This window comes from Balaenoptera physalus (genome assembly GCF_965194825.1).
Source record: "Balaenoptera physalus genome assembly, chromosome: 5".
Classification (NCBI taxonomy): Eukaryota; Metazoa; Chordata; class Mammalia; order Artiodactyla; family Balaenopteridae; genus Balaenoptera; species Balaenoptera physalus.
Genome location: NC_138884.1, coordinates 85879757 through 85900846, shown reverse-complemented (window position 1 = coordinate 85900846; position 21090 = coordinate 85879757). Strand labels below are relative to the sequence as shown.

The 21090-nt window shown below is 40.6% G+C and overlaps 1 long non-coding RNA gene and 1 pseudogene across 4 annotated transcripts in view; one reads left to right on the top strand and one right to left on the bottom strand.

Annotated features, from left to right (window-relative positions):
- Nucleotides 1–1056: 1056 nt before the first annotated feature.
- Nucleotides 1057–2543, top strand: LOC309661988 (protein-tyrosine sulfotransferase 2 pseudogene; annotated as a pseudogene). Its single transcript has one exon. The product of its transcript is annotated as a protein-tyrosine sulfotransferase 2 pseudogene (transcript).
- Nucleotides 2544–17636: 15093 nt separating this feature from the next.
- LOC309662007 overlaps nucleotides 17637–21090 on the bottom strand; it is a 30576-nt gene continuing 27122 nt past the window's right edge. Inside the window, exons 2-3 of one of the 3 annotated variants that reach the window (XR_014264417.1) lie at nucleotides 19012–19391; nucleotides 17637–18148 (exon numbers count right to left, since the gene is read on the bottom strand). This is a non-coding gene — a long non-coding RNA (uncharacterized lncRNA). Of the gene's footprint in view, nucleotides 19392–21090 lie in introns of all 3 variants that reach the window. The other 2 variants (XR_014264418.1, XR_014264416.1) reach the window with 2 other exon arrangements.

Sequence of the window (21090 nt, the reverse complement as noted above, 5' to 3'; positions counted from 1 at the left end):
CATATCCCCTCCCTCTTAAGCCTCCCTCCCATCCTCCCTATTCCACCCCTCTAGGTCACTGCAAAGCACCCAGCCGATCTCCCTGTGCTAATGCTGCTGCTTCCCACCAGCCAACTATTTTACATTAGGTAGTGTATATACGTCGATGCTACTCTCACTTTGCCCCAGCTTCGCCCTCCCACCCCATGTCCTCAAGTCCATTCTCTATGTCAACTTCTTTATTCCTGCCCTGCAACAAGGTTCATCAGTACCTTTTTTTTTTTTTTTTTTTAGATTTCATATATATGTGTTAGCATACGGTATTTGTTTTTCTTTTTCTGTCTTACTTCACTCTGTATGACAGACTCTAGGTCCATCCACCTCACTACAAATAACTCAATTTTGTTTCTTTTTATGGCTGAGTAATATTCCATTGTATATATGTGCCACATCTTCTTTATCCATTCATCTGTCGATGGACGTTTAGGTTGGTTCCACGTCCTGGCTATTGTAAATAGTGCTGCAATGAACATTTTGGTGCATGTATCTTTTTGAATTATGGTTTTCTCAGGGTACATGCCTAGTAGCAGGATTGCTAGGTCATATGGTAGTTCTATTTTTAGTTTTTTAAGGAACCTCCATACTGTTTTCCATAGTGGTTGTATCAATTTACATTCCCACCAACACTGTAGGAGGGTTCCCTTTTCACTACACCCCTTCCAGCATTTATTGTTTCTAGCTTTTTTGATAATGGCCATTCTGACTGGTGTGAGGTGATACCTCATTGTGGTTTTGATTTGCATTTCTCTAATAATTAGTGATGTTGAGCATATTTTCATGTGCCTCTTGGCCATCTCTATGTCTTCCTTGGTGAAATGTCTGTTTAGTTCTTCCACCCATTTTTTAACTGGATTGTCTGTTTTTTTGATATTGAGCCCCATGAGCTGTTTTTATACTTTGGAGATTAATCCTTTGTCTGTTGTTTCATTTGCAAATATTTTCTCCCATTCTGAAGGTTGTCTTGTTTATGGTTTCCTTTGCTGTGCAAAAGCTTTTAAGTGTAATTAAGTCCCATTTGTTTATTTTTGTTTTTATTTCCATTACTCTAGGAGGTGCGTAGAAAAAGATCTTGTGGGCCGGGGTGACTGGCGAGCACTGAGTCACTGGGCACGCGGAGCTGCAGCGGGACGTCTCTCGCGGGCTCAGCCAGTGGAGAGTCTTGGCAAGCAGCCACAAGGGCTAGATCCCAGGGATGAGAATGTCCAGGGGAGATGTGAGCCCACTGGGGCTCCCGCCCACCTGTCCCTGAAGCGCCCCCGGCCCCGGGCCCAGCATGCGCCTGTCGGTGCGGAGGGCACTGCTGGCAGCCGGCTTTGCCCTGGCCCTGGTGCTGGTGGTCCAGCTGGGGCAGCAGGTGCTGGAGTGCCGGGCGGTGCTAGGGGGCCCCCAGCAGGCCACGTGGCCAGAGCAGGAGGACCTCGTGATGGGGGGCACGGACCACGTGGAGTACCTCTACGGCAAGGCCATGCCGCTCATCTTCGTGGGGAGTGAGCCCTGGAATGGCACCACGCTCACGCATGTGATGCTGGACGCCCATCCCGAGGTGCACTGCGGGGAGGAGACCCGCATCATCCCCCGCGTGCTGGCCATGCCCAGGCCTGGTCCAAGTCGGGCCGGGAGAAGCTGCGGCTGGATGAGGCAGGTGTGACAGGCGAGGTGCTGGATGCCGGCCTTCATCTTGGAGGTGATCGCCAAGCATGGAGAGCCGGCCCTCGTCCTCTGTAACAAAGACCCCTTCACGCTCAAGTCTTCCGTCTACCTGTTGCGCCTGTTCCCCAACTCCAAGTCCCTGCTGATGGTGCGGGACGGCTGGGCCTCAGTGCACTCCATGATCACCCGCAAGGTCACCATCGCTGGCTTTGACCTCAGCAGCTACCGCGACTGCCTCACCAAGGGGAACAAGGCCATTGAGGTGATGTACGCCCAGTGCATGGAGGTGGGCAAGGACAAGTGCCTGCCCGTGTACTACGAGCAGCTGGTGCTGCACCCCCAGCGCTGCCTCAAGCTCATCGTCGACTTCCTCGGCATCACCTGGAGCGACGCTGTCCTGCACCATGAGGACCTCATCGGCAAGCCCGGCGGCATCTCCCTGTCCAAGATCGGCAATCCACAGACCAGGTCATCAAGCCCATGAACCTGGAAGCTCTCTCCAAGTGGACTGGCCACATCCCTGGGGATGTGTTGAGGGACATGGCTCAGATCGCCCCCATGCTGGCTCGGCTCGTCTATGACCCCTATGCAAACCCACCCAACTACGACAGCCCCGACTCCATCGTCATGAACAACACACACTGGGTCTTGAAAGGGGACGATAAAACACCAGCCAAGCTGAAAGGCTATTATCTTCAGGTGAACCAGAATAGCACCTCTTCCCACCTAGGAAGCTCATGATTTCCAGGTCTTTGCAAATGGCTTTGTTGCCAGAAGAGAAGAAACTTTGCATTCGAGTGGAAATTGGACCTCTAATCCAAGCATATTGCTTGCTATTAATCGCCAAAACAGAACTGCTCACGAGGAATGTATTTGTACATGTTTGCAAAAGCTGAATCATTGGAAACTTAACCTTGAAACACTCTATCTTAGGATAGTCCGGGTTAGAGAACCAAGAATGTGGAGGTAGTTCAGCTTTTGAAACTTAGGTACTTTATATTTTTCCCCTCGAGAATTTTTTTTTAAGAAATGGATTTGCCATCCTCCTTAATTTGCAGGACTGCCTTGGTGGCTTTGTTTGCTGGAACAAGGCCCACCACCCGTGCCTCTCCTGTTGATTCTTACTTTTGAATTCAAAGAATCTATTTAAGAATTTAATATATGAGGCTTTCTTTGATCCCTCCTCAGTTCTACTCACAGAGAAAAAAATATATATATTATTTGAATAAACTGAACAGGGACTCATTTGTCTGTGCCTTACCTTAAAAAAAAAAGAAAAAAAAAAGATCTTGCTGTGGTTTATGTCAGAGTGTTTTTCCTATGTTTTCCTCTAAAAGTTTTATAGTGTCTGGTCTTACATTTAAGTCTTTAATCCATTTGGAGTTTATTCTTGTGTATGGTGTTAGGTGGTGTTCTAATTTCATTCTTTTACACGTAGCTGTCGAGTTTTCCCAGCACCACTTATTGAAGAGGCTGTCTTTTCTCCATTGTATGTTCTTGCTCCTTTGTTGTAAATTAGGTGCCCATATGTGTGTGGGTTTATCTCTGGGCATTCTATCCTGTACCATTGATCTATATTTCTGTTTTTGTGCCAGTACCATACTGTCTTGATTACTGTAGCTTTGTGGTATAGGTTGAAGTTGGGGAGCCTGATTCCTCCAATTCCATTTTTCTTCCTCAAGATTGCTTTGGCTATTCGGGGTCTTTTGTGTTTCCATATGAATTGTAAGATTTTTTGTTCTAATTCTGTGAAGAATGCCATTGGTAGTTTGATAGGGATTTCACTGAATCTGTAGATTGCTTTGGGCAGTATAGTCATTTTCACAATATTGATTCTTCCAATCCAAGAACATGGTTTATTTCTCCATCTGTTTATGTCATCTTTGATTTCTTTCATCAGTGTTTTATAGTTTTCTGAGTACAAGTCTTTTGCCTCCTTACGCAGGTTTATTCCTAGGTATTTTATTCTTCTTGTTGCAGTGGTAAATGGGAGTGTTTCCTTAATTTCTCTTTCTGATTTTTTGTTGTTGGTGTATAGGAATGCCAGAGATTTCTGTGCATTAATTTTGTATCCTGAAACCTTACCAAATTCATTGATTGGCACTAGTAGTTTTCTGGTGGCATCTTTAGTCATCAGCAAATAGTGACAGTTTTACTTCTTTTCCAATTTGTATTCTTTTTATTTCTATTTCTTCTCTGATTGCCGTGGCTAGGACTTCCAAAACTATGTTGAATAATAGTGGCGAGAGTGGACATCCTTGTCTTGTTCCTGATCCTAGTGGAAACGCTTTCAGTTTTTCACCATTGAGTATGATGCTTGCTATGGGTTTGTCATATATGGCCTTTATTATGTTGAGGAAGGTTCCCTCTATGCCCATTTTATGGAGAGTTTTTATCATAAATGGGTGTTGAATTTTGTCAAAAGCTTTTTCTGCATCGATTGAGATGATCATATGGTTTTTATTCCTTACTTTGTTAATGTGGTGTATCACATTGATTGATTTGCGTATATTGAAGAATCCTTGCATCCCTGGGATAAATCCCACTTGATCATGGTGTATGATCCTTTTAATGTGCTGTTGGATTCTGTTTGCTAGTATTTTGTTCAGGATTTTTGTATCTATGTTCATCAGTGATATTGGTCTATAATTTTCTTTTTTTGTGATATCTTTTTCTGGTTTTGGTATCAGGGTGATAGTGGCTTTGTAGAATGAATTTGGGAGTGTTTATCCCTCTGCAATTTTTTGGAAGAGTTTGAGAAGGATCGGTGTTAGCTCTTCTCTAAATGTTTGATAGAATTCGCCTGTGAAGCCATCCGGGCCTGGACTCTTGTTTGTTGGAAGATTTTTAATTATGGTTTCAATTTTGTTACTTGTGATAAGTCTGCTTATATTTTCTAATTCTTCCTGGTTCATTCTTGGAAAATTGTACCTTTCCAAGAATTTGTCCATTTCTTCGTGGTTGTCCATTTTATTGTTATATAGTTGTTTGTAGTAGTCTCTTATAATCCTTTGTATTTCAGTGTCAGTTGTGATTTCTCCTTTTTCATTTCTAATTTTATTGAATTGCGTCCTCTCCCTTTTTTTCTTGATGAGTCTGGCTAAGGGTTTATCAATTTTGTTTATCTTCTCAAAGAACCAGCTTTTAGTTTTATTGATCTTTGCTATTGTTTTCTTTGTTTCTATTTCATTTATTTCTGCTCTGATCTTTATGATTTCTTTCCTTCTATTGACTTTGTGTTTTCTTTGTTCTTCTTTCTCTAGTTGTTTTAAGTGTAGGGTTAGATTGTTTATTTGAGGTTTTTCTTGTTTCTTGAGGTGAGATTGAATTGCTGTAAACTTCCCTCTTAGAATTGCTTTTGCTACATCCCATAGGTGTTGGGTCGTCGTGTTTTCATTGTCATTTGTTTCTATGTATTTTTTTATTTCTTCTTTGATTTCTTCAGTCATCTCTTGGTTATTTAGTAGCACACTGTTTAAGCTCCATGTATTTGTGCTTTTTACAGTTTTTTTCCTGTAACTGATTTCCAATCTCATAGCGTTGTAGTCAGAAAAGATGCTTGATACAATTTCAATTTTCTTAAATTTTCCAAGGCTTGATTTGTGACCCAAGATGTGATCTATCATGGAGAATGTTCCATGTGCACTTGAGAAGAAAGTGTAGTCTGCCACTTTCGGGTGGAATGTTCTATAAATATCAATTAGATCTATCTGGTCTATTGTGTCATTGAAAGCTTGTGTTTCCTTATTTATTTTCTGTTTGGATGATCTGTCCATTGGTGTAACTGGAAGTTAAAATTCCCCTGCTATTATTGTGTTACTGTCGATTTCTCCTTTCATGGTTGTTAGCATTTGCCTTATGTATTGAGGTGCTCCTATGTTGGGTGCATAAACATTTATAATTTTTATATCTTCTTATTGGATTGATCCTTTGATCATTATGTAGTGTCCCTCCTTATCTCTTGTAAGGAGATAAGTCTTTATTTTAAAGTCTATTTTATCTGATACAAGTATTGCTACTCCAGCTTTCTTTTTTTTTTTTTTTTATTTTTGGCTGTGTTGGGTCTTCGTTTCTGTGTGAGGGCTTTCTCCAGTTGCAGCGAGTGGGGGCCACTCTTCATCGCGGTGCATGGGCCTCTCACTATCGCAGCCTCTCTTGTTGCGGAGCACAGGCTCCAGACACTCAGGCTCAGTAGTTGTGGCTCACGGGCCCAGTTGCTCCACGGCATGTGGGATCTTCCCAGACCAGGGCTCGAACCCGTGTCCCCTGCATTGGCAGGCAGATTCTCAACCACTGCGCCACCAGGGAAGCCCCTCCAGCTTTCTTTTGATTTACATTTGCATGGAATATCTTTTTCCATCCCTTCACTTTCAGTCTGTATGTGTCCCTAGGTCTGAAGTGGGTCTCTTGTAGACAGCATATATATGAGTCTTGTTTTTGTATCCATTAGGCCAGTCTGTGTCTTTTGGTTGGGGCATTTAATCCATTTACATTCAAAGTAATTATTAATATGTATGTTCCTATTACCATTTTCTTAATTGTTTTGGGTTTGTTTTTGTGGGTCTTTTTCTTCTCTTGTGTTTCCCACTTAGAGAAGTTTCTTTAACATTTGCTGTAAAGCTGGTTTGGTGGTGCTCAATTCTCTTAGCTTTTGTTTGTCTGAAAAGCTTTTGACTTCTCCTTTGAATCTGAATGAGATCCTTGCTGGGTAGAGTAATCTTGGCTGTAGGTTTTTCTCTTTCATCACTTTAAGTATATTCTGCCTCTCCCTTCTGGCCTGCAGAGGTTCCACTCAAAAATGAGCTGATAACCTTATGGGGATTCCTTTGTATGTTATTTTTTGTTTTTCCCTTGTTGCTTTTAATATTTTTTCTTTGAATTTAATTTTTGTTAGTTTGATTAATATGTGTCATGGTGTGTTTTTCCTAGGACTTATCCTGTATGGGACTCTCTGTGCTTCCTGGACTTGGGTGACTATTTCCTTTTCCATGTTAGGGAAGTTTTCCACTATAATCTCTTCAAATATTTTCTCAAACCCTTTCTTTTTCTCTTCTTCTTCTGGGACCCCTATAATTCAAATGTTGGTGTGTTTAATGTTGTCCCAGAGGTCTCTGAGATTGTCTTCAATTCTTTTCATTCTTTTTTCTTTACTCTGGTTCTCGGCAGTTATTTCCACCATTTTGTCTTCCAGCTCACTTATTCATTCTTCTGCCTCTGTTATTCTGTTATTGATTCCTTCTAGTGTATTTTTCATTTCAGTTATTGTGCTGTTCATCTCTGTTTGTGTGTTCTTTAGTTCTTCTAGATCTTTGTTAAACATTTCTTGTATTTTCTCAATCCGTGCTTCCATTCTATTTCTGAGATTCTGGATCATCTTTACTATCATTACTCTGAATTCTTTTTCAGGTAGATTGCCTATTTCCTCTTCATTTATTTGGTCTTGTAGGTTTTTACCTTGCTCCTTCATCTGTGACATATTTTTTTGCTGTCTCATTTGTTTTTTAATTAGTGGGATTGTGTTCCTGTTTTACTGGTTGTTTGGCTTGAGGCTTCCAACACTGGAGTTTGTTGGCTATTGGGTAGAGCTGGATCTTGGTGCTGAGATGAGGAACTCTATGAGACCTCACTCCAATGAGTATTCCCTGTGGTCTGAGGTTCTCTGTTAGTCCAATGGTTCATACTCCAAGATCCTACTGGAGGAGCTTCTGCCTGACCCTGGGCTCTCAAATCAAGATCCCACAAGCCATGAGGGGCAGAAAAAAAAAAAAGGAAAAATTAAAATTAGACTAGGAAACTAACAGATATGTTAGAAAGAATGTAAAAATAAAAATATAGATGACTCAACAACCGGAAAGTACATCAGTACCACAATAATAAAAAAGAGAAGGAGGGAAAAGAAAAACAAAAAGCAAGGGGGAAGGCCTTGGCTGTGGAGGGTGGGGCCTAAGCAAGGGCAAGGTTTAGGTGGTGGGCAGGGTCAATGCTCAGGACTCACAGGTCTGGAAAAGGCCCTGGGGGATGTGTGGGGTGGGGCTTAGGCTCAAGGAACAGAAAGGTCCCAGGCGTGACCCCGCCCCTGGTCTCAGAGGGCAGGGGACCTCACCTGGGAGCCCAGCAGGCTTCCTGGGCTCGAGTGGGCAGGGCAAACACCCTCCCCTCCTCTCCTGCTCCTCCTGGATGGCCCCTCCCGCCTGCCACTCCTGATCTCACTGGCCTCCCTCCTATGTCCCCAGGACCCACGCAGCCTGGATGGGGCTTTGGAGGGGGGAACCAGCTTGGGAGCTCAGCAAGCTCCCCAGTCCGAGTGGGCCAGGCGATTGCCCTCCACTCCTCTTCCGCTGTCCCTGGAGAGTCCCTCCCACCTGCCTCTCCTGATCTCCCTGGCCTCAGGGGCGCCAATCTTGTCTGGCCTCCACTTCTCCTCCACCCCACCTCGGTCCCCCTACATCCTACCGGTTCACTCTGGGGTTCCTCCCGTCTCCTTGGCGGTCAGAGTTCCCCACCAGCGGTTGGCAGTTGCCCCAGTTGTGGAGAGATGCTAACTCCGTGTCTTCCCACACCACCATCTTGACTCTAATTAGTTTATTTTTATTTTTGGCTATGTTGGGTCTTCTTTGCTGTGCAAGGGCTTTCTCTAGTTGCAGCCAGCAGGGGCTACTCTTCATTGTGGTGTGCGGGCTTCTCATTTTGGTATCATCTCTTGTTGCAGAGCAAGGGCTCTAGGCACGTGGACTTCAGTAGTTGTGGCACGTGGGCTCAGTAGTTGTGGCTCATGGGCTCTGGAGCACAGGCTCAGTAGTTGTGGTGCACGGGCTTAGCTGCTCCGTGACACGTGGGATCTTCCCGGACCAGGGCTCAAACCCATGTCCCCCACATTGGCAGGTGGATTCTTAAGCACTGCACCACCAGGGGAGTCCCAGAGCTTAGGTTTTTAACAAGGATTTGACATCTCATGAGGTAAGGAGCTGGAATTTTGTCCCATTAACAAAGTCAAGACTTTCAAAGGCTACTCTAAGTGACAGGTGAAGTAAGAAAATCTCCTCTGGCATAGTAAAAGGACAAGAAAGCTTGTCTGTCTTGGCCTGGGAATCTGGAAAGTAAAAAGGAAGTATTCTTTTTGAATTTGTAGCTACTAGCTTGACCTGACCTCACTTAGATTTGGAGTTTGAGTGTATACCACTGTTGTATTAGTATCCATCTGGGAACTCCCAGTTAGAATTTAACATAAAAAGTGATCTGTGAGTGACATAATCATCTATATAGAAAATCCTAAGGAATCTACAAAAAAGTACTAGTTCTATACGTGATTTCAATAAGCTCTCAGAATATAAGGTCAATACACAAAAATCAGTTGTATTTCTAATTATCAATGAACAATGGGAAATTTAAAATTTTAAATATCATTTACCATAGAATAAAGAAATCATGAAATACTTAGGGATAAGTTTAACAAAATATGTGCAAGATCTGTACACTGAAAGTTATAAAACTGTTCTAAGAGAAATTGAAGATTATCTAAGTAAATAGAGAGATATACTGTGTTTATGAATTAGCAACATTATTTAGATTTAATTCTCTCTAAATTGATCCATAGATTCAATGTTATACCAAACAAAATCTCAGCAGATTTTTTGTAGCAACTGACAAGCAAGTTTTAAAATTTGTATAGAAATGCAAAGGATCCAGAATAGCCAAAACCATCTTGGAAGAGAAGAACAAAGTTGGAAGGACTCATGAGACCTGATTTTGAAATTTACTATAAAGCTACTGTAATCAAGAGAGCGTGATATTGCCATAAGGATAGATGTACAGATCAATAGAACAGACTCAACAGTTCAGGAATAGACCAACATGTATATGGTCAATATTCCACGGTAATTCAATAGAAAATGACAGTCTTTTCAACAATTGGTGCTGGAACTGTTGGGTATCCATAAGCAAAAAATAAAGCTTCATCCTTACCTCATATCATAAAAAAAAAAAATTAAGTTGAAATGGAGCATAGACCTAAACCTAAGTTTTTCCAAAAGAAAAGTTGGCTTGGGAAAAGATTTCTTACATAGGACATAAAAAGCACAACCTATAAAAGAAAAAAAAATTATAAAATTGACCTTAATAAAAATTAAAAAGATTGCTCTTTGAAAAACACTGTTAAGAAAATGAAAGACCTGCCACACTGAGAGAAAATATTTGGAAAACATTTATTCAAGAGAGAACTTGTATTTACAATATATATTTTTAAAAAATCTTAGAACTCAATAAAAAGACAGAAGTATGATTTAAAAGATAGAAAAAAGGTTTGAACTTCCAGTTAACAAAAGAAGATATATGAGTGATCAAAAAGCAAATGAAAATATGCTTAACATCGCTAGTCATTAAAGAAAAACAAATTAAAATCACGATGAAATACCATTACACTAGAATGGCTAAAATTAAAGATTGATAATTCCAAGTGTAAGTGAGAAGGTGGACCAACTGAACTCTCATATACTGTTGGTGGTGTGCAAAATGCTCATTTCAGAAAAGCTTGGCAGTTTCCAAATTGCCACTTTGGAAAAGTCTGGCAGTTTCTTATAAAGATAAACATACATCTACCATGCAACCCAGGAATCCCACTTCTAGGTATTTACCCAAGAGAAATGACAACTAATGTCTACATAAAGACTTATATACAGATCTTCATAGCAGTTTTATCAATAATAGTAGAAAACTGGAAAGAACCTAAATATTCATCAATTGGTGAATAGTTAAACTAATTGTGGCCTATCAATGAAATGAATAAATTACTAATACACTTATCAACATAGAAGAATATCAAAAGGATTATGCTAAAGGAAAGGATCAGAAACAAAAGACTACATAGTGTATGATTCCATTTATATGAAATTCTAGAAGAAGCAAAAGTGTAGTGACATAAAGCAAATTGGTGATTGCTTGGGACAGGGGTGAGGGAAGAAGATTGACTGCAAGGAGGCACAAAGGAACTTTTTGAGGTTATGGAAATATTCTATATCTTAATTATGGTGGTTGTTACAAGACTGTTTACATTTAGCAAAACTCATTGAATAGTACACTTTAAGTTACTGAATCTTATTGTATGTAAATTATACCTCAATAAAGCAGATGGAAAAAAGTGGCCTGCTCTTACTATGTTCCTAGAAAATACAAAAACTTCTCTGGAGGTACATACTCTTAACTCAGGCTTTATAGGATTCTCAGAGATAAAGCCCAGCTGAACATGAGATTACCACAAAAAATTTCAAAACACACAGGGAAACTACTAGCCTCCATTGATAAAGAGAGAAACAATAATCAGCAAAATGAGATACCCAAGGATCACAGATAACTAGGCTATTCAGTAGACAGTATAAATTAAGTATATATTAAAATAATAAAGGCATGTAATAAGGAATTTAAAACGTTAGAACAAAAACAGGACATTATTGGGAAAAGACAAAGAGCTTTGAAAATAACTCTTAACCTTTTATGGAAGAAGAAGGAGGAGGAGGAGGAGAAGTAGAAGGAGAAAAAGAAGGGAAAGAAAGTTCATCAGTATCATTTCTAGAAAAGAAAAATGTAGTTTTTGAAATTTTAAAAATTATGGACAGGTCTAACAGCTGATTAAACTAGCTAAAGAGAAAGTTAAGGAATTGGAAAATTGATCTAGGGAAAAATACATAGTATATAGTGTAGAGAGCTAAAGAAATAAAAAATATAAAAAGTTAAGAGACGTAAAGAATAGAACAAGAAGACCTAATATATTTCTAACAGTGGTTCAGAAGCAGAGAATAGAATGAAATAGAGTATTCAAAGAGCTCAGAATTTTCCAGAATCAATGGATGACAGTGAACAAAGACATTTTAACATGTCTTACAAAACCTCAAATGATAACCCCTCTTAAGTTTTAAAATCTTTTTCTGTTGTCACTCCTCCAATTTTACACTTCATTCACTGACTAGGATAAACTATAGAAGAGGAGGAGCAACTTGCTTGTGTAAGTAGCAGGATATCATTAGTGTGATTAGTTTCAAATCAGTACTGCTGAACCCTGAACCCTGAACCCTGAACTTTGTGCATGCTGTTCTCTCTGCCTAAAATATAACCTTTTATTGATGTTCCACTACACTGGACACATTTTTTTTTCAGTATTTTAATTAAATACTGGAGCTTCCATTTAGTGGTTAAGAGACAGTTTATTTTCTTCCAAGAGTTTCTTTACTCATGATACATCCAATATCCCCAGGGGTTTACTCAGGCCTAAGAACAATGGCCTCAAAGAAACCAGAGAGCCTGTTCCATTTGCTCTTTATGGGTTGCTTGGTCAGCCATGGAGGGATCCTGACCACTGAATTTCCAATGGAACCTGCGGGGTTAAAGCTCAAATACCCACTCTTGAAGCTAAGGGTCTGCTACCACTGCCATAACTACCTCTGTAACCTCTACCGTGGGTAAGCAGGAAGACACTGGAGGCTCAGCATAGTGTTTATCTGGACCTGTGCCCAAGGACGTGTCACCCTTAGTTCTCCTCCCACAACCTCAATAACTGTTCCCCACACCTCCGTGTGCATTTCCTGTATGACTCTGTATGTATGAGGGTTGGCAACAAAATGAGAAGTCTCTTTCACTCATAATAGTTGGCCCAAATCGCCACAGACTCACATTCCCAACACTTGGTTCCTTACACACAGCTGAGCACAGAGCTAGTCCCCCTTCCATGGCATGTCCCCAGAGCTAAGACTGAGGTCACCAAGTTCTGACAACTCCATTCCCTTTTTTTTCCTTCTTCTAATTTGTACTCTATTTTTTAATCCCTTCTGCAATCACCCTGGCTTAGATCCTAAACATCTCTTTTCCAGAACATCACAACAGTCTCCTAATTAGTCTCCCTGCCTTCACTCATCATTCATACTGCTCTGCTTACCTCCTTGCCACTGCCGTACACTTACTCTCTTGAATTCCTTTCATGCTGTCACCAGACAGATCTTTCTTTTTTTAAAAAAAATATTTATTTATTTAGGCTATGCTGGGTCTTAGGTGTGACATGAGGGATCTTTTTTTAGTTGCGGCATGCGAACTTCTTAGTTGTGGCATGCATGCGGGATCTAGTTCCCTGACCAGGGATGGAATCTGGGCCCCCTGCATTGGGAGCGCGGAGTCTTACCCACTGGACCACCAGGGAAGTCCCCCAGACAGATCTTTCTAAATTTTCAAACTGATTATGTTCTTCTCCTGATTAAAGTCACATCATGGTGGGACTTCCCTGGTCAGGGAACTAGATCCCACTTGCACACTGCAACTAAGAGTTTGCATGCCACAACTAAGGAGCTCGTGTGCTGCAACTAAGGAGACCCACCTGCCGCAACTAACACCAGCACAACCAAATAAATTTTAAAAATAATAAATAAATAAAGTCATATCATGGTAAGTCAGAAAGAGCCAGCAAACCCTGGTTCCGTAGCTTGCTAGCTACTTAGCATTTCTGTCTTTTAGTTTCCTCCCCTACAAAAGAGAGATAAATAATAGTATCTATCTCATAAGATTATTTTGAAGATTAAATTATATAATGTGTGTAAAATTCCTAGCACAATGCCTGGCATTAGTAAATACTCAAAATAATGGTTGAGCATTTCCATTTCCCCTCTCTTCTTCCTAATCACCTATGATTAAATCTAAGTGTTTCATGACGTAAAGATGTCTGCAACATCCTTAGCTCTAAAACGGAGCTCGGTCACTCACACATGGTCTGTGAGCATTAAGCTCCTGTCTCTGGTGTTCACTCAGAACATTCTCGTTCTTGTTGTCCAGGTTTTTGTATTCTTTGATTCTTGTTCACCAAGTTTATATCAGACTTCTGGGTCTTTTGACCTGTTTGGAAGTGTTACACCACCCAGCTAGTCTCAGGCCAACTTCATCTGACTTTAAATTTACATTCTTATGTGATTTTTTTTTTTTTTTTTTTTTTTTAATAAATTCTATCTATTTATTTATTTGGCTGTGTTGGGTCTTAGTTGCGGTATGCGGGATCTTCATTGTGGCACGCGGGATCTTTCGTTGTGGCACGCGGGCTTAGTTGCCCCGCGGCATGTGGGATCTTAGTTCCCTGACCAGGCATCGAACCCTCATCCCCTGCATTGCAAGGCGGACTCTCAACCACTGGACCACCAGGGAAGTCCCTCTTATGTGATTTGTGTGTAATTGAAGCTTCAGATAGAGGCATTTCCATTAGTCATCACTGTCCAGGTACAACCAAGACAGTTCCTCCCCCTTCTCCTGACCCCCAACCTCCATACCCCACAGAATTCCCCTTCAGCTTTGGGGACTGGACATAGAGTCCTCCAGTATCCTTCCCTGTCTCCCTAACTACTGTCCCTCTCCCTATATGCCATCCATCATTTCTGACATCTTTGCATATTTATCCATGCTATTTTCTCCCTGAGCCACCCAGCAAACTCTAATTTAAGACCTGTTTCAAGCGTTTCTTCTTTGGTAAAGCCTTGCTTGACTCTCCTCCTTTTCCTCTCCTGAAGGACAAGCATCATGTTTGATTGTATTGGACCCAGGGTGGTGCCAGGTGTGTAGCTGGAGTTCAGTGAATATTTGTTGAAAGGCAGCCCTTGAAAGGATTGGTCATTTAGTTCCAGGTTCTGGGGGCTGCCCTTGCTGTTATCTTTTCAGATACCCATGTCTTCAGTTCTTCCTTTGAGTCTATGAACAACTCTGATATATTTCTGATAAATTCTTTTTTTATTAAGTTACCAAATTTGTGTTATGCTGTTTGCAATTATATACTCCTAATTGATGCAAGCATGCATTGTTTTCTTTTTTTTTTTTTTTTTTTTTTTTTAGCAATGTGAGGATCATTACTGTTATTTGAAGGTTTTCTTAGCAACCTTGCTTTATAAATTTATTTATTTATGGCTGTGTTGGGTCTTTTGTTTCTGTGCGAGGGCTTCCTCTAGTTGTGGCAAGCGGGGGCCACTCTTCATCGCGGTGTGCGGGCCTCTCACTATCGCGGCCTCTCTTGTTGGGGAGCACAGGCTCCAGACGCGCAGGCTCAGCAGTTGTGGCTCACGGGCCCAGTTGCTCCGCGGCATGTGGGATCTTCCCAGACCAGGGCTCGAACCCGTGTGCCCTGCATTGGCAGGCAGACTCTCAACCACTGCGCCAGCAGGGAAGCCCGCATTGCTTTCTTAATGAGAAAAAAAGTTTGTTTTCTGCAATAGAAATATAAATAGACTCCAATTTAATCAATTGTTCTTTGGCAGCTGTTTTTGAGGAAAGTGAGAATCGTCATGCTCACCTAGTATGGGAGAGCTGAAATTTGACGAGGGTTTTCAATAATGAAGTGAGGACATGGGAGATAGGAGGCACAAGACCACTGGCCAGGCCACTGTGCTGAAATGCACACGAGGAATGCCACACTAGGGTCCTCTCCAGGAAGAGAGTACATCCAACTTAGGTTGAATTTTTAAAAAATCCTTACAACATAATGTACAACACGATAAATATAATTAACACTGCTGTATATTATATATGAAAGTTGTTGAGAGTAAATCCTAAGGGTTCTCATCAGAAGGAAAAAATTTTTTTTCTTCTATTTCTTTAATTTTGTATCAATATGAGATGATGGATATTCACTAAATTCACTGTGGTAATATGTAAGTCAAATCATTGTGCTGTACACCTTAAACTTATACAATGCCGTACATCAATTATATTTCAATAAAACTGGAAGAAAAAATTAAAAATACAGTGGTGTATACATATATGCATGCTTTTGTAACCATCAGAAATAGGCATGTGTGTATCCATCAGAAATATGGCTAAAAATGCTCAAAAAAAAAAAATCCTCCAATAGGCATCATTAGGCAGGTACCTCTCCCTGAACTTATTGGAGGCAGGCCCATCATCTTTAAAACGGTGCTCTACACAGAACAGCTTCTCAAAATGTCATTGACAAGTCAGATTTTTAAAAAATCAAATCGTGGGCTTCCCTGGTGGCACAGTGGTTAAGAATCCGCCTGCCAATGCAGGGGACACAGGTTTTATCCCTGGTCCGAGAAGATCCCACGTGCCGCGGAGCAACTGAGCCCATGCGCCACAACTACTGAGCCCGTGTGCCACAATTACTGAAGCCCACACACCTAGAGCCCGTGCTCCGCAACAAGAGAAGCCACCGCAATGAGAAGCCCGCACACCGCAACGAAGAGTAGCCCCTGCTCACTGCAACTAGAGAAAGCCTGCGCACAGCAACGAAGACACTACACAGCCAAAAATAAACAAACTTTTAAAATTTTTAAAAAAGAATTAAAAAATAAAAAATCAAATCATACGCTGAAAGTGAACTTTCCTTGACTTGACTGTGAAAAGAACTTAAGACAGAGAACAAAGGTAAAAGATAAAGAAGGTGGTGGGAGGGAGATTAGGTCATTTGGGGAGGCATACCTCCTAGATGTGCAAGACAGAGATATGTTCCTGGTTGTGCCTTTACCAATATGTGAGAAAGAATTAAATCCAATTAAGGTGCCCATTACTAAGTTGTAAACATATTAGCTTTATTGCAGTCAGGCCTAGCTGCCATCAATGCTTGATTCAGGGTCAAACACTGCTCTCTCTACTCTTGTAAAATATGCAACTCCATCTTTACTATAATGGGTTTAGGAAGGACAGAAAAATACCATGAGAGGTTTCTAGGTCTTTGACAGATGACTCTTCTTCCTAATTCCTACCCCAATTTTGTGGCATTCTAGGGCAGTTGTCCGCAACTGGGGATGCCCTTCAGAATTATACCTAGAACTTTATAAAGAAAATACACATGGTGGTCCCCACCACAGACCTACTGAATTATAATCCCCAAGGCTAGAGGTTTTTTAAAATTGTTTTTGCTCGCTTGTTTTTATGGAGATAAAATTTGCTTACAATGAAACGCACAGATCTTAAAGTGTTCAGTTCAGTGAATTTGACAACTATATAAACCCAGTAACTACCACCCACAAGATATAGGCCATTTCCATCATCCTCATATTCCCTTGTGTCCAGTCCAATCTGCTCCAGCATATCAGAGGCAACCATTGTTCTGATTTCTATCACTATAACTTAGTTTGGGGATGCTAGGATTTTAAAAAATACAGGTAAGTGGAGTGAAGTATAGCTACATGAACCAACTTGAATAAATCTCAAAAACATAATAAAAAGCAAAAAAACAAGTTGTTTAAAAATACAAGAAAATGATTTTATTTATATAAATCATTTACAACTTAAAGCAATGACAATTATTCTTTAGAGACATATGAATGTTATAAAAATATAAAGATGTGCATGGCATGTCATTTCAGGATAGAGGCTGCCTTTTGTAGAGTGAGAGGGACTAAGAATAGGGAAGAGCACTCAGGGGGGTTTATTTTTAAATATTTATTTATTTAGGCTGTGCCAGGTCTTAGTTGCGGCATGTGGGATCTTTTTTAGTTGCAGCATGTGGGATCTTTTAGTTGCGGCAGGCAGACTCAGTTGCAGCATGTGAGATCTAATTCCCTGACCCGGGATCGAACCTGGGCCCCCTGCATTGGGAGCACAGAGTCTTACCCACTGGACCACCAGGGAAGTCCCAAGAGGGTTTTAATATTTTATTTCTTAAGCTGAGTAGGAGGTACACAGGTGTTCTTTATATTTGTACTTTTCTTTATGTCTGTAATATTTCATAATAAAATAAAACTTCACAGCGGATTTTGATGCACATGCTCTTATAATCTCTACACACCAAAAAATACTCAAATTTTTTATGAATATATAAGTAAAAATTTCAAAAACCAAAATTAATTGTGCCATCATCTGTTCAAGGAGCACTTTTTTTTTTTTTTTTTGCAACAAACTAAGGTTTTATTGCAGGGCGACAAGCAAGGGAGTGAGACAGCCTCAGATCAAACTCCAGCTTGTCTCTGAGTTAGGGGTTTCTTTTTTTTTTTTTTAATAAATTTATTTATTTATTTATTTTTGGCTGCGTTGGGTCTTTGTTGCTGCGCGCAGGTTTTCTCTGGTTGCATCGAGCGGGGGCTACTCTTCGCTGCAATGCGCGGGCTTCTCTTGCTGCAGAGCACGGGCTCTAGGCGCGCGGGCTTCAGTAGTTTTGGCACGTGGGCTTCAGTAGTTGTGGCTCGCGGGCTCTAGAGCACAGGCTCAGTCATTGTGGCGCACAGGCTTAGTTGCACTGCGGCACGTGGGATCTTCCTGGACCAGGGCTCGAACCTGTGTCCCCCGCATGGGCAGGCGGATTCTTAACTACACCACCAGGGAAGTCCTAGGGGTTTCTTAAAGGGGAAGAACAAAGAAGCTGGGGTTAATCATCGTCTTGTGACATTTCTGTGACATTTCTTAAACGTAGTTTCAGGAGTCAAGATGTCTCTGGTTTACAATTCTCTCACCATGTAGTCCATGGCTCAGGAGTCAGGTAGCTCATCTTGCCCTGGAGAAACAAGGAGCATTTTAAAATTCTATTTCGGTCCTTACCCTATGGTCTACTGTAATCCATTAAGCACATACACTCCATGAGAGCACAGATAGTGTTCTATTTAATCTTTTAGTCCTCTGAGTACCTAATGTTATATGCATGGCACACACAGACAAAAAAAAATTTTTTTAAATAGAAGATTCTAAACCTACCAATTGACCCACATTTTAACATTTCACATTTGCAGGTTTTCTATCATCCTGCAATATTTTAAGGCCTCTTGACATCTACAAACATCTATTTCACATCCACCTCCTTTTTAAGGTTTTTGGGTCCAAAAGGAAAAGAGCAGGCCCAAGGACCTAGTTATACCCATCTCATGCCAGTCTTGTTATGTCACCACTATAACATTTAACATACTAGAGAAGGAGAAAGACAGCTGATACAAAGAAAGAAGATAAAAGATTTTTGTTTAAGATATACAGATTTATGGATAAACAGGAAAACTTACACATGAGTTGAGTCTCAAAGTTCTCTCCATGTCTTTTGTGCATACCTCCTTATGGTATTTTTTGCACCATATTGCACCTGCTTACAAGTCACCCCTAATTAGACCATGAATGCCTAAATGGTAGAGCCAGAATCATCTGCATTTTTGTTCTTCCGAATCTAGTAGATAGCATTGCTCAATAAACGTTTATTGGAATAAGGACAGGAAAAGTGACGGAGAGAAAGAGAAAAGTAGATGTGTCTGGCACATGGCAGAGAAGAATGGAAACAAATATGCAGAAAGAAGATTAAAGGAAGGTAAGTAAAAGTATTAATTAGGATTAGGTTCAGCTGTGACTGACAGAAAATCCAAATAAACAATGGCTTACAGAAAAGAGAAGTTCATTTTTCTCTTATGTAAAAAAAAGTCTGGAGATGAGTATTCCAAGGCTGGTAAAGTCTTCACAAATTCTTCTTATCTTGCTACTTACTCAGACTTCAGATGTGGTTTTTGCCTCATCATCCAAGATGGCTGCTTAACTTCCAGTCATTATGTATGTCCTCGTTCCAGCCAACAGAAAGGATAAAGGAGAGAAGTGCTTACCCTCTCCCTTCAAAGACACTTTCTGGATGCTGCACACATAACTTCTGGGCTTACTTCTCATTGCCCAGAGTTTAGCCATGACCACATCTAGTTACATGGGGATTTGGAAAATGTAGTCTTTATTCTGGGTGGCCTCATCCAGGATGAAAATCAGGGATTTTATTACTAAGGAAGAAGAAGAAGTGAGATGAGTGAATCAAGGGTATAAATATTTTTATACTTTACTATATTTATTATACAAATATTATGTATATTATATATATTTAATATTAATTGAATACCAGGAAAATGTACTGTAAAAATGTTTTTCTTTAAAACAAATTCAAGCTTATTCATTTTTTTTCTTTGTAAAAGTCTTTTTTTTTAAATGAATTTATTTGTTTATTTATTTATTTTTGGCTGCATTGGGTCTTCACTGCTGCGCGCGGGCTTTCTTTAGTTGCGGTGAGCGGGGGCTACTCTTCCTTGCAGTGCACGGGCTTCTCATTGCAGTGGCTTCTCTTGTTGCGGAGCACAGGCTCTAGGAGTGCAGGCTTCAGTAATGTGGCACGCAGGCTCAGTAGCTGTGGCTTAGTTGTTCTGCAGCATGTGGGATCTTCCAGGACCAGGGCTCGAACCCGTGTCCCCTGCATTGGCAAGCAGATTCTTAACCACTGCGCCACCAGGGAAGTCCCAAAAATCTTTCTTGTTATCTACTATGAATGTAAATAACATAATAGAGCTTTTAAAAGCGTGGACTGCAGAGGAGAATGTCTATATTTAAATCATGGCTCCATAGTTTACTTCCTGTGGCTCTGTAACTTTGGATAAGTCACTTATCCTCTCCAGCTGAAACTTCTTCATCTGTAAAATGGAGATAGTAAGAGTACCTACCTTACAGGGTTGCTGCAAAGATGAAATGTATTAATACACATACTATATACAACAATAAGTGCTCGATAAATCTTAACTATTACTATTTATGGTTGAAACTTTAGAAGATTCAAACAATTAGAAAGAGTAGGAAAGGTAATCTATAGTCCCACTTCCCCAAAAAAACCAATATTAAAATGTTTATGTATTTACTTAAATCTAATTGCTATGGATATTTTTATACTGTTGAAATACTTGTGTATATGATTCGTATCCTGCTTTAGTCCAGATCAACTTCTCTCCCTTCTCCATTCTGCTTTGTGTCCCCAGAAGCTGACCAGTAAGGACTCCATCAGTAAGTTCTATTGCGTTCTTCTGTATGGATTAACCCAATACCACATAAGAGTATTTAGTTTCCACTCCCTCTTTGAGGGATTGCTGTGGGTTGGCTGTGTCCCTTTATGGAAGGTTCCATCTCCTATCAGAGGCTGTCTCTCTCATACGCTACCCTTTCTGGGATCTTCCCTTCCGGCCTAGGATTGGTAACAGCTGTTGACAGACCCAAAGCTCTGCAATAATCCTTATTGGTTTCCCTAAACCTTTTGTAAATAATCCCTTTGTTAAATCCCCTCAAATTACGCAGTTTCAGTGTACCAGGTCCTTTCTTCCAGGACTTTGACTGACATACATAGGAGAACAAGAATTTTTTCAGAGAGGTTATTTTAGTAGCTGTATAATATTCTATAGTGCCAATGTACCTTAACAATAATAGCAATTACTTAATGTACCTGTCAAGTACTTTACAGACACCAATTTTATTTACTCCTCACCAACCCCAGGGATTGGTATTTTACAGATGAGGAAACTGAGCCTCAGGGAAGTCTGAAAATTTACTTGCCTTTGGTTTCAGAGCTGATAAGCAGCAAGGTTAGTCCTACTTCTATTCTTCCCATTAAACCCAGTGGTTCCAAAACCTGGCTAATCATCAGAGGAAACTAAGGAATTTTTTTCC